The 13,369-nt window shown below is 49.7% G+C and overlaps 1 non-coding gene across 1 annotated transcript; it reads left to right on the plus strand.

Annotated features, from left to right (window-relative positions):
* Positions 1 to 11,841: 11,841 nt before the first annotated feature.
* trnag-ucc (transfer RNA glycine (anticodon UCC)) lies at positions 11,842 to 11,913 on the plus strand. The gene has a single exon. It is a non-coding gene; the product is annotated as a tRNA-Gly (tRNA).
* Positions 11,914 to 13,369: the final 1,456 nt, after the last annotated feature.

A 13,369-nucleotide genomic window follows, 5' to 3' on the forward strand; every position in this document is an offset into this window, starting at 1 on the left:
TAAAGGCAGACCCATGTGAGTGTGAGGGATATGATGAAATTTGCCAAATTAAGAGTGGACTGACAGTCAGAACCGTTGGATGATGAGGATAAAAAGATTTTGTTTGGTGACGGCTCTTGCTGCAGGGACCACGATGTGAATCATGCAGGTTTTCAGTGGTGCAACAGGATCAGTCTGAGTTTAAAACAATTATGCTGGAAGCTTGTCCGCAACTCTGTTCAGCTCAATTAGCAGAACAAACAATATGGAGAGAAAGGGGAGCTAAGTTGAACCAGGAAGGCTTATGGAGCATGGATGATGGTTTGTTGGTAGCAACCACCCTTTTGTTGACTGCCCTCCTTTCAGAGGCACATGGGTTAGACCATTGTGCAAGGGGGGAAGTGTAAAAAAGGAGGTATCTGTGTACTGTTTAGGGAACATTTTTGTACTGTTATACCAAATAATACCAACTCAGAGGGATCCTTTGCTAAGGCGATGAATAAACTGAAAAATTTGAGGAAAGAGGTTAAAAAGAATGCAGGATTTGAACATCAGTGTTTTGATTGGCTGGAAAGTAAGTTAGATAGTTGGGGAGCCTGGTTAACCAAAATTGCAAAAGTTGTGGGTATGGCATTGCTTATGTCTACACTTATTTTGTGCTGCTTCCTTCCACTCTGAAGTCCCTTCGAGTGCGCGCCACAGCATAACAGTTTCCGATACTTCGGGCAATGGCTGAGTCGAACCCCCGGCAAAGGAAGTTGCAACAACATACTTCTATGATCAGACTCGGGGAGATGTGCCGAATGATGATGATAACATTGCGGACGACAATTATGTTTGTGTTGGGAATAGTCTGTGAGGGCCACAGCTTCTTTTTCCCGTCTCCGTTACGGAGGGCTGAGTTGTTGGCCCTCTGTCCCAGGTAATAGAGAGCGAATCTATGGGGCTTGTGCACAAAAAGTGCATTATACCTGTTTTTGGGATGATTGGTTTTCTATGTGAGACGGTTTGATCTCAAAGGGGGAATATATAGAATATATAGAAAGTAAAGGCTATACTTCTTTTATTTATAGTCTTCTCTGTGTTTAAGATGGCTTATGATCTCCTTGAGACGGCCGCAGGGTCTCCTTCTTCTTCAGCCGGAGCGCGGGAAACTCTTAGTGCGGGTAACATATCGCTGTTTAAAGAAATAGTTAGCCCATTCTTTGGGAGACACTTTTGATTCAGTGTAGCTCATTGAAACGACGGTTAGCTCATTCCGAGGAAGACACTGTTGATCTATTGTGTAGCTAATGGTCGTTAGGGTTAGTGCGACTAATGATTTTGTAGCAGTTCTGTAGTTGATAGTTTTCATAACTGATAAGCCAGGTGCAAGCGAGTCTTAGAACTCATAGAAGTAATAGAAACACATTGTGATGTTTTATAACTGTTAGCCTTTTAGCGAATAAGCCCAGTATTGTTTTATAACTGATAGTTCTGCGGCCTAGTACCAGTACTCCCGATGCCCACAGATAATTGGACACTCAGTGATTGAGTCAGGAAATGACTGTGGTGAAAGACAAATGGTTGTGAGCCAGGAGACAACAGTGAAAGGAGGCAAATGAAGGATGAAACTGTGAAGATAAGAGAGAACATGATGGATTGTAACAATGTAATTGAGCTATGAAAAAAGGTATAAAACAAGGCCCGCGAGCTTTGTTCGGGGGCAGTCAGAGAGGGCAGTATTCAGAGGGTGACTGGTAACTGACTGTCTGACTTTCACAGCTTCTCTTTGCAAATAAAGGTTTAACTTCTTTAGGAATCTTCTGCCTTCTCCTAGTCATCTATGTATTGCGGGTAACCACGGCAAGCGCAGACCCCGACAACCCCAGTACTGGTCTGTGGGGCCACAGATTCCCAGCACCAACCTCTCTGCTGTACAGATAAAGACATGAACAGCCCCTGCAAACACTGAAGCCACAGCCCAAAATAGAACACACACAGCCCAGCGTGGACAGAGAGCTTTACACCAGCCAGCCCAACACTGGAAGGACACAGATGTGCACAAACCAGCCCCGGACTTCACGGGGACTGCTCAGTACAGCTCCAGCACTGCACGGCAGGGAGTAGGACAAGAGGAAACCAAGACCAGTGCTGCAGGGACACCGACTGCTGCACCCTCAGCATGGTGCAGGGTGATGGGGAACCTCCAGAACTTCCTGCCCAGTGGGTTGTGGGAGCCAGAACACTGGAGGGATTTGAAGATAATTTTGGGGAAGAGTTGGGGATTGTTTGGAACTGGCACAGAAGAGGAGTTGAAGCCTGGATCAGACCACCCGTGATCACATGGAATGGTGGGGCAGGGTTGAGGAACAGGTGACCGCCTCCTGCTCCTGTTGCTGCTGTGATGCAGGAAGACACAGGGGTGGAATGTTTACCGTGCACCCAGGAGAGCTTCATTTGCCAGTCGGTGGACAGACCTACCTGGTACGGTGCTGGACATAGTCCATGGAATGAGGTAAGGAGAGTGGAAGAAGTGTCTGTGCGGCGAGAACTTTGGGACGAGTGAGTACAACTCAGGATGTTTCAAAGTAGTTCTGGAAAGGGGAGATAGATCGTCTGGAAATTCAGTGTCTGGATCGGGGGGGGGGGTCTGTGGGGGGGGGGTGGGAAAGGACAACGTCATCATCATTGAACAGGAGAAGGTTACTGCAGGGAGAGATGTTACCTGCAGGTATATCGACGTTCATTAAGTGGGAATGTATTAAAAGTTAAACAGTGAGAGTTAAGGGCAACGTGTTTGTGTCAGGGTGAATATGAAGGACGGCAACTCCCTGGACCCCTGGATGTGCAGTAACACGGAGGATTTGATGAAAAGGATAAGCATCAGGTGGTGGGTAAAGAGCACTCAAGGCCGGGGAGGCCCTTCAGGTGCACAGAGAGTGGGTGTGGTGTGTGACTCCCAGAAATAGGAGGGCAAAGAGTCACAAAATACCAGTGACGGCTGAGATTACGGAAAACTCAAATATTTTATGTAAATCAAGAGCAAGAGGGTAACTGGGGAATGTGGGGCCTGTGAGGGACCAAAGTGACAGCCTGTGTGTGGGTCCAGAGGGTGTGGGAAAGGTCTGAAATGAATCGTTCCCATCTGTGTTCACTGAGGGAAAGACATTGTGGTTGGAGGTTTCATTTGGGTCAGTGACATTATGGAGCACATTAAGATTAAAAACAAGGAGGTATTAGATGTCTCGGTAGAGATAAAGGTGGATAAATCCCCAGGGCCTGAGGAGATGTATCCCAGGCTGCTGTGGGAGACAACAGAGGAGATTGTTTGGGCCCTGACGGAGATATTTAAATCTTCACTGGTCACAGACGAGGCACCAGATGATTGGAAGACAGCCAATATTGCATCTTTATTCAGGAGAGCCAGGGATAAGCCAGAAAGTTAAAGGCCAGTGAGACTGACATCTGCAGGTGTAAAATTATTCAAGAGAAACTTTAAGAAACAGAAATAATCTGCATTTGGAAAGGCAGGGATTAATCAGGGACAGTCAGTTCGGTTTGATTGGTGGGAAAGCCTGTCAGACTAAATTAATTGAGCTTGTTGAAGAGTAACTAAATGTATTGCTGAGGGCAGTGTGTGCGATGTGACTTACAGAGACTTCTGTGTGGGAGTTATGAACTAGTCTGTGTTGTGTTGCAACATTTGGGCGAATTGAATAGAGAATTATTCTACCTGCAGATGGGTGACCAGTGGTCATCCATTGGAATCAGTGCTGGGACCTCAAGTTTGATCAGAGAAAAATCCACATGGGCTGATTAGCCTGCAGACGACACAATTGTTGGTGCAGTTGTTGATGGTGAGGAAAGTTGTGAGAAGGATACAGCAGGATATAGATCAGTTGCAAATATGGGAAGAGAAATGCAAGATGGACTGTAATCTGGACAAGTGTGAGGTGTTCACTTTGGAATGTCAAACGTTGGAGGAAAGTGCACAGTAAATGGCAGCTCCCTTCGGAACATTGATCTACTGAGGGATCTTGCGATCCACGTCCATAACTCCCTGCAAATGGCAACACAAGGAGACGGTGGTACAGTTGGTATCTGGTACACTTGCCGGCATCAGTCGGGGAATTGAATATAAAACTTGGTTAGTCATGTTGCAGCTGTGGAGAACTTTGGTTCGGCCACATTTGGAGAACTGAGTTCAATTTTGTTTGCCACATTACAGGAAGGATGGAAAGGTGCTGCAGAGAAAAACCATCATGTTTCCGGGATTAGAGAGGATCAGATGCAAGGAAAGTTTGGATAAACTTGGATGATTTTCTCTGGAGGATGAGGGCTGAACTGAGGGAAGTATATAAAATGAACAGTGACACAGACAGTGTGGACAGGCAGAGTCTTGCTCCTCGGGCGGAAATATCAAACACTGTTGGGCAGAGATTTAAGGTGAGGGGGGAAGGTTGAAAGGAGCTTCAGGAGGCAAGTTTTATATCACACAGGGAGGAGTCGGTGCCTAGAACATGCGGTGAGTGGAGGTGATGGAAGCAGATCCAATGGAGAAACATTGAAGAGGCATTTAGACATCCCCATGAAGAGACAGTGGACGGAGGGACACAGACCAGGTGCTGGCAGATATGCAGTCTTAATTGTCATCATTGTAGGGAGAGGCAGTGTGGGCTGAAGGGCCTGTTCCTGGGGGTGTTTGCAGCTACAGCAGGTAATGAGGAAAGCTGACCTTTTATTGATGGGGGGAACTGAGTACAGATGTGTGCAGGTTGTGCCTCATTGATGGAGGGCAGTGGGGAGGCCACTTGTACAGTGTTGGGCTCTTTATTTAAAGAAGGATGTTAATGTATTGGACTCAGTTCAGAGAAGGTTTACTGAACCAAAACTGGCACTGGGCTTGTTGTTTGATGAGGAAAGGTTGGACAGTCTGGGCTTGTATCTGCTGCAAGTTTTGAAGAGGGAGAAGGGACGATTCAAACAGGCAGAGGTCCTGAGGGATGCTGACAGGCCACATGGGGAGGGTGGTTCAACATGTGGGAGAATGTGGGATTGGAGACTGCTGTTTAATGATAAGGAGCCTCTCATTTCAGCCAAGGATGATTGAGGACTTTTGTTTTAAGATTATGTTTATCTTTGCAAAGGTATTTTTTGCCTCAGAGGTTGTTTTGATCTTTGGAATTTTCTTACCCAAAGGGTATTGGGAGCAGAGTCTTTGAACCTTTCTAAGGGAGAGCTGTTAATCCACGTGAGATGTTACTGCGGGCAGACAGGAACTGGAGTTTGATGTTAAGCTGAGACCAGCCGTGAGCTCATTAAATGACAAAGCAGGTGGGAGGGGCTGAGTGGAGACTCCTGCTCCTAATTCGGATGTTGGTGTCTGTGTGTCCCTGTGGGGTTTTGACCAGGACTGGACACAGCGCTCCAGCTGTGTCCCAACTTGTGTTTCTCCAGTTCCAGCAGAGCTCCCTGCTCTGGCATTCTGTGCTTTCAGCCGACAAAGGCAGGTCTCCCATCCGCCTCCTTAATCCATCGACTCACCTGTCCCCCCACCTTCAGGGACATGTCCACATGCTCCCCAGCGTCCCTCTGCCCCTCCACACTTCTCCATATTACTCCACGTGCTGTGTGTCCCCCTGCCGTGTTTAAGCTCCCAACCTGCATCACCTCACTTCCCCTGATTAAATTCCATTTTCCCCCTGTTTGCTCACCTGCCCAGCCCACTGATATCTTCCTGCAGCCTTCAGCTTCCCTCTTCACTGTCAGCCACACGGCCAATTATTGTCACATCTACAAACTCCTCGATCAGCTCCTCACACCGAGTCGTCCCTTCCCATCAGACGCATGGGCCCTGGCCCTGGTCCCCAGGGAGCCCCACTGCAGGCAGCCTTCAGGCACGGGCGCCCTTGTCAACAGTTCCCCTGACTTCCTGTCACTCACACAGTCTGGCATCCAACTTGTCACTTTGCCCTGGAGCCCATGGGATTGACCTTCCCTATGGGATTTGTCCAACACCTTTCTAACATGCATGTGACCACAACACACAACAGTACAGCACAGGAACAGGCCCTTCAGCCCACAGTGTCTGTGCCGACGGTGATGCCAAATTAAACTAATTCCTTCACCTGCGCAGGATCCCTATCCCTCCAATCTCTGCACATTGACGTGTCCGTCTGAACCCACTGAACCCCACACTTATGTGTGCTTCCACTAACCCGGCAGTGTGTTCCAGGCACCTTTCACCTGTGGAAAAGAAATTTGCCCACACATCCCCAGTAAACGTTCTCCCTCTCACCATAAAGACATGCCCTCTAATGTTCGACCTTTCTACCCAGGAAGAAGACCCTTACTCTCTCGCCGGCTCTCCAGATATAATTTTATAAACTTCTATCATCAGGTCTCCCCTCAGCTTCCAACACTCCAGAGAACACAATCCAAGTTTGTCCAACCTCTCCTTAGTGGTAATCCCCTCTTATTCAGGCAGTATCCTGGTAACCTCTTCCACATTCACCACAAAGCCTCCACATCCTTTCTGCAATGGGGGGACCAGAACTGCACTCAACACTTCAAGTGCAGCCTAACCAATGTTTTCTCCAACTGCAACAAGACTTCCTGACACTTATACCTCCTGCACCTCATACTGAGGGCAGGCGTGCCACACACGTCCTTCACCATTCTGTCTACCTGTGCTGCAACTATCAGGGAGGTAAAGACTTAGATCCCAGGGTCCAACTGGACATCAATGCTCCTGAGGGTCCTGCCATTCACTATATACTTTCCCTTTATATGCAACTTCACAAAGTACAACACCTCACACTTGCCAGGATTAAACTTCACTCTCTCTTCATCAACTCTCCTGACAAATAATCAGAACAGTTTCAACCTTCCTATCTCAGATTCGTGGTGACTGCCTTCGAGAATAATTCTCTGCCATTCTCAGTGGTGATTTCTGCCGTCCCTCAGAAATCCCCCCAGTATTTCCCCCAGCACTGCTGTGATGGTAACCGGCTTGCAATAACTCAGTCTGTCTCTGCTCCTTCTGTATCCACCGGTTTCACGTCAGCAGCCTTCCAGTCCTCCGGCATGCCACCTGCAGCCAGAGAGGGCTGGGAAATGATGGGCAGGGTCTCTGCTATTTCCACCCACGCTGCTCTGAACAGACCGGGACGTGTTTATCAGGGCCGCTGAATTACCTGTGTGTAATGGTGCTGAACAATGTTTCTTCCCTCTGATCCGTCCCTCTCTCCCACTCCTCCTGCTCCTCTTCCTCATGTTCTCATTCAGACCCTCGTGTCTGCTCCACCGGTCAAAGAGGGCAAGGCTGGTCTTTGACCTCAGCACCACCCTCCTGCACTAACCACAGGTACAGAGACTCCTTGGATGACTAAATATCTCCCAGAAACTGTCAGTTTCAGCACTGAATACACTGAAACCTGGGAGTCCACAGTCCACAGGTCAGGAATATCAAGGTGATCCATCCTCTTATGAAGGAAGCAGCTTCGGGACTTTGTTCTTGAAGGTCCAACCCCTCATTCTGAGTGTGACACTTCACTACAGACCCCTCAGACAGCAGAAACACCCTCCCTGTATCCAGTCTGTTACACCATCCAACAATTCTGCAAGTCTCCATTGGATCTCCCCTTCTTCTCATTAACCCCACAGAACACATGCCCAGCCCACTCACTGTCCCCTCAGACAGGGGACCTGCCCTCCCTGGAACCAGTCAATTCAGAGTGGGGAACAGTCACTGTACTCCCTCTGTTTCAGGTAGATCCTTCCTGAAGTAGTGAGACCAGACCTGGCACAATGTTCAAGGTGCGCTCTCACCAGGGCCCTATATAACCCCAGTGAGACATCTCTACTCCTGCTCTCCAATCCTCCTGCATCACAGGACAAAATCCTGTCAGCCTCCCTAATGACCTGCTGTCCCTGCATGGTCACTTTCAGTGGTTTGTTCACAAGGACACCCGGGTCTCTCTGAACATTTAAGATAAGGTAAGATATCTTTATTACTCATATGTACATCGAAACACACAGTTAAATTCATCTTTTGCGTAGAGTGTTGTGGGGACAACCCACAAGTGTCGCCACGGTTCCGGTGCCAACATAGCATGCCCGCAAATTCCTAACCCGTACGTCTTTGGAATGTGGGCGGAAACCGGTGCAGCCGGAGGAAACCCGCGCGGGCACGGGGAGAAAGTACAAACTTCTTACAGAGTCCGAATTTGTACCCGGGTCGTTGGCACTGGAATGCGTTACGCTAACCGCTACACTACCGTGCCTGCAACTCTGTCCCCATGCAAAATGTTCTCTCCTATTCTGTGTTTCCTCTGGGAGTGGATGACCTCACCTTTCCCCACATTCTGTTCAACCTGCCCCCGTTCCCTTTTATATCTTTCCTCTCTCACTTTAAACCTGTGCCTCTAGGTTTGGACTCCCCTCCTCTGGGGTAAAGACATTGGCTGTTCATCTGACTATGTCCGTCACGATTTTATAAATCTCTCGGAGGTCACATGCACTTCAGGAGAGAAAAATATTAGCCTATCTAGGAGGGCATCACCCAAACCCTCGAGTCCCAGTAACGTCTTCAAATCTCTTTTTCACCCTTCGAGTTCAATGACCTCCGTCTGACAGCAGGACACCAACAACTGTATGCAGTTCTCCAAATGCAGCTTTCCCAAACGCGTGTACAGCTGGAACATAACGTTCCAATTCTGGTACCCAATATTCTGACCGATGAAGGCAAGCTTGTCAAACGCCTTCTCCACGACTCTGTCTACAAATGTTGCCTCTTTGAAGGAATGAGGTACCTGCACCCCGAGGTCTCTCCGTTCTGCAACACTCCCTGTGCTCGACCACTTACTCTGCCAGTCCTGCCCTGGTATGCCTGACCAAGATGCAACGTCCCACATTTATCTCCCGTTCCTCAGCTCACTGAACAAGTTGATAAAGATCCCTTTATAATCTCAGATAAATCCTTTCACTGTCCACTGTACCACCCAGTTTAATATCATCCGCAAACTTCCTGACCATGCCACCTACATTCTGATCCATATCTTTCATATGAATGATTCTGATACAAATAGCAGCAGACCCAGCACTGATCCCTGTGGTGCACCTCAGGTCACTGACCACAAGTCTAAAACATGACCCTCTGTCCCTTACCATCAAGCAATATCATGTCCATTTGAACAGCTTCCCTGTATCCCATATGATCTAACTTACCAGACTGGTCAACAATGCGGGACGTTGGGACCTTGCCAAAGGCCTTGCTGAAGTCCATGTAGACAATGTCTACCGCACTTCCCTCATCTAGCTTCTTGGCTGCCTCTTCAAAGTAACTCGACCAAGTTTGAGAGACAAAATTCCCCACAGACAAAGTCATGCTGACCATCCATAATCAGTTCTTGCCTTTCCCAACACAGGTGGATCCTGTCTCTCAGAACCCCCTCCAATAACTGTCCCAGCACTGATGTTAGCCCCACCGGTCTGTAGATCCCAGACTTTTCCTTGCAGCCCTTCTTAATCTACAGCACAACATGAGCCACAGTCTTCCGGCCTCTCACCCGTGACTTTCGATGATACAAATATATCCACAAGGGGCCACACAATGTCTTCCGGACCTCCCAACAATGTCCGAGGATACAATTGGTCAGTCCTCAGGGCTTTATCTACCCTAGTACATTTTCATACCTCAAACACCTCCTCCACTGTAATGTGGTTTCTCTTCAAGACATATGCCCCGAGTTCCCTGCTATTCATGCCTTTTTCTACGGTGATCACAAAAATATTTGTTAACGACCTCACGTATCTCTGATTCCACATACAGATGATCTTGGTGATATTTAAGGGGCCATGTTCACTCCTACTGTTTAACTGTTGTATTGGAAATGTGTGTCTGTGTCTTGGCCTCAGTGTGGGACTGAATGTGTCTGCTGTCTGACACTATGGAACTGATCAGCTGTCGGTGTATCTGTACTCTGTAAAGTACCTGGTGTGTGAGAGACGGAGCGGCTGCTCTGTTCCTTGTGCCTTGGGTGGAGGGAACACCAGAGTTGATTGACGCCTCTCCCTGTGGGAAGGAAAAGGAAACGGCATCAGTGAGGGAGAGGTAAAAGGCAGACGGCTGTGTGAAGTGGCCGGTGCAGCCAGTGCCAGTGTGTGAGGCCGCTGCAGGGCTGCGGCTCACAGCTTCTGCCGTCCAGCAGAGGGCGGTAGCTCCACACCAAGTGTGGGACACACACACCGCCACATGCCGGCACTGATCCGGGAATGGGACTGCCCATGGAGCAGGGAGATTTACACAGCTCGCATTTCCACTCACCTCACACGGCGGACTCGTCGCTCAACCGGAGCCAAACAGCCGCTGTTTACACTGTGTGCCCCACAATTCTCACCGGGACCCTACAACAGACGCTGTTTGTAAAACTGGCCCCACCCTGAGTGTCCGGTTCTGTGTCCACTGTTCACTCTCCAGTAACAACACACACGGCGAGACTGGAACACAACCTGGGACTTTCCCTCCTGGTCTTGGGAGAGGAAGCACCAGTGACCATCACAGGCACCTACTCCCCACCGCCTCCCCCGCCCTGCCCACCCCAGCCCGGGAACGGCTTCTGCCTCCCCACTCACTCCATGTTCCGGACCCAGTCGCTACGTACTCCGCCTCTTCCCTCCAGCCGCCGTCTGCACTGCCCCGGGTCCGGACTCCCACGTCGGTCCCTGAGTCCATCTGTGGAGCCGCTCCCAGAGCGATGCGCTGCTGGAAGGAGGCTGCTCTCAGCGCACTGCCCCCGGGCCCAGGAGGTCTGCATTTCCGGCTGCTTTAAACCCGCTCCCGCTGCTCTCTGGGGGAATGGCGCTCACAGCCGGAGCTGCAGCACAAGGCGCATGTGCTCTGCCGCCCGCTGTCAATCAGGGCAGGGGCGGGGCTACGCAGCGCATGCGCTCCTGTCCGTCTGACGTCACAGAGAGAAGCCCAGCCGGACCTTTCCACAGTTAACTTTGATCAGAGTCTGAGCGAAGGGTCCGGGGCTGGGGAAGGGACAGGTTGGCTTTACACCCGGGACCCATCCGATGTAAAACATGTCCACTTGGGATTGTTCTATGCAAAATGTTTCCCTTGTTCCTGAGGTTGAACAAAATGTCCCTTCTTCTTGGAGACTCACACGTCCCGGCTCACTGCAGACCGGCCTGTTCCACATTCCGAAAAACGGATCACCTCAACATCAATCTATTTGTCGGTTTTAGTGTTCAAAAATTCACTAGTATTTCCCGTTAAACTTCTCCTCGTCGGGGAATTGAACCCCGGTCTCTCGCGTGACAGGCGGGGATACTGACCACTATACTAACGAAGAAGAGATAGAACGATGTAGCCCATCTTTTGTCAGGGTACAGGAGGACTCACAGAATCACACTCATGTTAGTTCATTGACTGTAAAACCGGCGCCTTTCAGACACCTACCTCACTGTGTGACCGGAGGGGTCTCAGGATCTCCAGCGATTCAGTTACTTTTTGTGCTTAAGGACTAGACGGAGGTGGGGCTCGCATTTGCAGTTAATAGGGTGGTGTTGGAAATTAAATTTATGATCTGGATTTATTTTCCAATTTGCTGATGTGAGGGGCAGGAAACGATGTGTCGCCCATCGACTATTTAAGGGGTAGACTGTAACTTCAGTCCGATCCCGGGTGAATCTTCACTGGGCGCTGCGTAACTCCGGTCTGGTGGAGGGTGGCGACATGAATTGGACGGAACAGGGACTGCAGCAGAGTGAAGAATGACCCGTCAGAAAGCAGGTCGGGGACTGGTGATCGAGGCACAGAGTCAGACAACACTGGAGACGGTTCAGTACCCGCATCTCCTGCAGCATCATGGAGCGATGGTGGTATTGTGGTGAGCATAGCTGCCTTCCAAGCAGTTGGCCCGGGTTCGATTCCCGGCCATCGCAGGAGGTAGTTGAGTTTTAAAATCCTGACATCGGGTTTGTCAAAAATGAACCTCTTACAGTTCAACTGTCTGTACAGAGGTGGAGGGGCCGAGTGGTCTACTTAGGCTAACTAGCGGATAACTTTCTTCATTCATGTAGTTTGATGGGTGAGTGTAAGAGAGATACCATTGCTGTTTCATTAATTATCACTTCCTGTGTGCAGGTCAGTGGGCCAGGGAAGAAATTCCCCTCCCCTCACCCTTTACTTGGGAAATCAATGAACGGATCAGTGCAGCTTCCAGCCCTCACTCTGTCGCAGATTCCCACAACAAACTATGACACTTGCGGTCGCCTCATTACATAAGGATGTGGAGGCTTTGGAAATGGTGCAGAAGTGTTTACAAAGATGTTGCTTGGATTGGAAGTCATAAGCAATAAGGAGAGGTTTGACGAACGTGGGTTGCTTTCTCTGGACCCTCAGGGGCTGAGGGTAGATCTGGCAGAGATTTATAAAACTATGAGAGGCATAGATGGGGCAGTGAGTCGGAATATTTTTCCCAGGGTTAAAATGTAAAATACTGGAGGCCATGCATTTAACGTGAGTGTTGGAAGTTTAAAGGGAATATATGTGGCAAGTGTGTTACAGAGAGCGGCCGGTGCCTGGAATGGGCTGCCAGGTGTGAAGATGAAAGAGGACACGACAGTAACGTTTAAGAGGCTGTTAGATAGACACATGAATCTGCAGGGTGTGGAGGGATATGGATCAAGTACAGGCAGAAGAGTTTCGTCTAATTCGGCATCGAGTTCGGCACAGACGTGGTGGGGCAAAGGGCCTGTTCCTGTGCTGAACTGTTCTCTGCTCTATGATCCCAATGTCCCAGATGACGTGTTCACATTGAGAGACATCAGTCTGTTCACCCTCCCCCGCCCTCGCTCCCTGTCTGGGTTTACCCCGTGCAATCATCCCCTCACTCCCCCTCCGTTCCGACACGGACTACACCCGGTGCTTCTGCACTGACAGGAGTAATACAGGGTGACAGGGTCACAGGCCCTTCAACCCAGCATGTCCGGACCGACGATAACATTCCCGACTGTGCTGAACCCGTTGTCCAGCCCTTGTCCCCAAAACGTCTCCGCCTTTTCGACGTAAATGTTCCTCTGGACACTTCATCGATGTTGTGAGAGTTCCTGGCTCCGCCATCCCCTCACGTCGTGCGTTCGAAACACCAACCACTCTTTGGAGAAAAACATTTCCTCATACCGTTTCCAACCCCTTCGCCCTATCCCGGAACTGGACATTTCAGCCCGTCACCCATCAGTCATTGTGGCTCCGTGTTTCCCCTTTCCAGGGCCAAAGCCGGCCTGTCCTGTGTGTCCCACAGCACCGTCACATGATGTGTTTGGTCTCACCGTGTCGGAGATGTTCCCCTTGTTCCCCCCACTGCGCACTCCCTACCTTCTCAGCTGTTGAACATTC

This window comes from Pristis pectinata, chromosome 42 (genome assembly GCF_009764475.1).
Source record: "Pristis pectinata isolate sPriPec2 chromosome 42, sPriPec2.1.pri, whole genome shotgun sequence".
Taxonomy (NCBI): Eukaryota; Metazoa; Chordata; class Chondrichthyes; order Rhinopristiformes; family Pristidae; genus Pristis; species Pristis pectinata.